Raw genomic sequence first — 3,977 nt, forward strand, 5'->3', positions numbered from 1 at the left:
ACACGAAAAAAAGAATCGTAGGAAACACAAAAATTGATAAAATTTTCAAATATATATTATTTGAAATTCTAAAAAACACAATTTTTTTTTGAATTTTATGGTCAGTACAATAGGGAAGGGAAATTTTAGAGGCTAATTTAGCATTCAAATGGTCAAAGTTGGATATTTTGATAATTTTACCCGCTTCTATGAGCTCACGATAATGGAGGGGATGTGGATGCAATAATGTAAAAAGTTCCGGGGAGGTTTCAGTTCAGCAATTTACGAAGTAGAGAATGGTTATAATTTTTGTTTGGTAGATGAATCATGACCGTACCATCAGAGCGTGATTAATGGCACGGATACCCATACCATCAACCCAACTGTGAAGGATCGTTATCTCCAGCCTGGCCGGGATGACGGATGAGATTGTCAGTGCGGTTGATAGACTTCCCAGAAAATTTCCTACTTTAAATTCTACATCAGCCACACCGTCCAGGCCGGACACAACAAATCTAGACTCTATATAAGAGAAATTGAAGTTGGGAGACAGTACGAGAGAGAGAAGAGAAAGAGAGAGAGGGAGCAACAGAGAGATGGTGAAGGTGACCTTGAAGGGTTCATACGTAGTGAAGCCACTAAAACCGACACCAATTCACCGGCTTGGTCTATCTCCAATTGATCAGATCAAGTCTTGGACTACTGAGACTGTTTACTTCTACAGACCTAATGGCCAACCCAACTTCTTCTCGGCAGAAACCATGAAGACTGCACTAAGTCAAGCCCTGGTGGAATTCTACCCACTCGCGGGACGTATTGAGAAGGACAAGGACGGCGGTCTAGAACTCAACTGCAATGAGAAAGGTGCTCTGTTCGTGGAAGCTGAGTCTGATTCCTGCATTGACGACTTGAGCAACTTCATGCCAACTCCAGAGCTGAGTAAACTAGTTCCTTACGCTAATTATAACGGGACCCAAATCAACGAATGGCCACCGTTGGCGGTGCAAATCACATTCTTTCGATGTGGTGGCATCTGCTTAGGCATGGGGATATCACACGTAGTAGCAGATGGAGCAGCGTCAATGCTGTTCATTACTACATGGGCCCAAATGGCTCGTTCCAACATAGTAGATCCAGAGTTGACGCCATTTCTTGATAGGGCTGTTCTACATCCTAGAGTTCAGAATGAGGAGGACACGCCCAAGTTCGACCACATAGAGTACAAGCGACCACCAATGTTGGTGGGTCAAGTGGACGAGATGGAGGAGCAGAAGAAGGAAACCACTGTGGCTGTACTAAAGCTGAGCTCTGACCAAGTAGAGCTCCTGAAGAGAGTAGCTAATGAAGGACGAGAAAAAAATGGCAACGTAGATAATCGTGAGTACAGCCGGTACGAGTCCTTGGCGGGTCACATATGGAGATGTGCGTCCAAGGCGAGAGGATTGGTGAATGACCAAGAGACCAAGGTACAAGTTTCAGTCGACTGTCGTCGTCGCTTACGACCAGCTTTTCCGGCCAATTACTTTGGAAATGCAACGTTCCCAACAACTCCAATGGCGAAGGCTGGCGACCTAATATCAAAGCCGCTCAGTTACGCTGCCGGCAAGATTAGAGAAAGTATAAAGAGGATGACAGATGAGTATGTTCGATCGGCCATTGACTTTTTAGGAAGTTATCGTGATTTGAGTCGATTCAGACTTGGAGCACGCTACTGGTGCCCTAATTTGGCCATCACAAGCTGGGTAGGGCTATCATTGTATACGGCGGACTTTGGGTGGGGCCAGCCGTTCCACATGGGTCCCGCCACTGTGAGGCCAGATGGCAAGGCATTCTTGGTGTCAGCAGAAAATGGGGGCATCATCATATATTTGCGATTACAAACAGAGCATGTGGTCAAGTTCAAAGAATTACTCTATCAGGGCCTTTAGAGCAGGGAGCAGCATGCATACCACAGAGAGCTTACATATAGATAGTTTCTTCGATTCTGTGCATGTAAATGAAGGGGGTGCCATTCGACCATCTCACCTATGAGTACGTCCGGTCGGCCATTGATTTTCTGGGAAATCAACGAGATTGGAGTCAATTCAGGACATCGTTTCATTTGGTAGACGCAAAGGCCAAGCTGGGAGCATACTATGGGTGCCCTAATGTAGCCATCACGATCTGGATAGGGCTGCCACTGTACACGACGGACTTCGGGTGGGGCCAACCATTCCATATGGGCCCGACCTCCCTAGGGGCGGACGGCAAGGCGTACGTGATCTCGACGGAGGATGATGGCATCATCGTGTATCTGCGATTGCAGACGGAGCACATTGACAAATTCAAGGAATTGTTTTATGAGGGTCTTTAAGTTGTTAAGTAATTGGGTATGTTCTTTATGTCTATGTTTATGTTCTAGTAGATGTTGATGATGAAAATAAGTGGCGGTGCATATATATGTGATATTTTGTGTACGTAATACCTGTATTTCTCTTAGAAATAATTTATTGTCATTGATTTGGTACCTTCGAGATTTATAATTAAGGCATTTCTTGTGGTGATCAGGCATAGGGGCTATGCTAATCTTCTCTCTTCTAATTTCATGGGATGTCTCCTAAGAGAAAATAACAATACATTGATGAAATCACTAAATTGGGGTGACATACCGTGAGAGTGCAATATACTTGGTATTCTCAGCTCCACTACCTTGATGCTAAGTTGAGGTCTTCCTCTTGGAGAGAGAGTGATATTCTTTTAATATATAAGGAGAGAGATAAATGACATTCTTGTAATTTGAAGGAAAGAAACAGAAAAGAGAGAGAGTTGGTAAAGAGTGGCATTCTTATAATTTCTACAAACAAAGGCAAAAAATACTATTACATTCCATTTCCCTCATCCTCGGGCCTTCTTATGTACACATTTCAGCTTAATATATTTACTAGCGGAGGTGGCCCTTTGTTGCAGGGGCTCGCCTATAAACAATCAGGCTCGAGCTCAATTTGAATTAGAGGCATGAGCTCAAGTTCAAGATCGGCTCAAGTCAAAAGCTCTGAAGTTCTAGCTTGGCTACCTTTCATTGCAGGTCTCTCAAGCAGTCGTGGTGCCGAGCTGAGGTCTCCCTCAATTGTCGAGGTGCCAAATCGAGGTCTCCTCAGGTATTGAAGTGTCAAGATGAGGTTTCCCTAAAAGGCGAGGTGTCGAGCTAAGGTCTCCCTTAGTGGACAAGGTACTAAGCTAAGGTCTCCCTCATTTGCCGAGGTGCTAAGCCGAGATCTCCCTAAGTGACCGAGGTGTCGAGCCGAGGTCTCCCTCAGTGGTCGAGGTGTCGTCTAATTTGAGCTCAATTCGAATTGGAGACTTGAGCTTGAGGTCAAAAGTTCGAGCTCGGCTCGGCTCGAACTCAACTACCTTTGATTGCAAGTCCCCTAGGAGTCGAGATGTCGAGCTGAGGTCTCCCTTAGTTGGAGAGAGAATAGCATTCTTATAATTTATAAGGAGAGAGAGAGAGAGATGGCATCTTGTAATTTGTAAGAGAGAGAGAGAGAGAGTTGGTAGGAGAGAGTAGCATTCTTGTAATTTGAAAGAAAAAAAAAAGCAAGAGAGATATAGAGTTGATAGGAGAGAGTTGCATTTTTGTAATTTGAAAGAAAAAAAATCAAAAGAGAGAGTTGATAGAGAGTGACATTCTTATAATTTCTATAAAGTTAAGGCAAAAAATACTAATAAATTCCATTTCCCTCATCCTAAGGCCTTCTTACATACACATTTCACCTTAATATATTTATATTATATAAACGATTGATTATTGATGAAGCACGACCCGGTCGGTCTTAACTGTTGATAGCCTTGCCTCTGATGGAGCTGAAGATGCTTGAAACAAGGAATAAATAAGAGATTTCCGGGGAGGAACCCGGTGGGAATACTCCGAAGCTCAAGTTAATACTCTTGAGAAGGCAAGGGAAAGTAAGGAGCTTTAAGACCAGAAAGCACAAATATCACATACCTCTTTCTCTGGG

At 43.8% G+C, this 3,977-nt stretch overlaps 1 pseudogene across 1 annotated transcript; it reads left to right on the forward strand.

Annotated features, from left to right (window-relative positions):
• The first annotated feature begins 480 nt into the window (after positions 1–480).
• LOC104609155 (shikimate O-hydroxycinnamoyltransferase pseudogene) lies at positions 481–2,522 on the forward strand (annotated as a pseudogene). The gene has a single exon (XR_016079313.1). The product of XR_016079313.1 is annotated as a shikimate O-hydroxycinnamoyltransferase pseudogene (transcript).
• Positions 2,523–3,977: the final 1,455 nt, after the last annotated feature.

The sequence above is a fragment of the Nelumbo nucifera genome, chromosome 8 (assembly GCF_055504915.1).
Source record: "Nelumbo nucifera cultivar China Antique chromosome 8, China Antique-T2T, whole genome shotgun sequence".
NCBI lineage: Eukaryota > Viridiplantae > Streptophyta > Magnoliopsida > Proteales > Nelumbonaceae > Nelumbo > Nelumbo nucifera.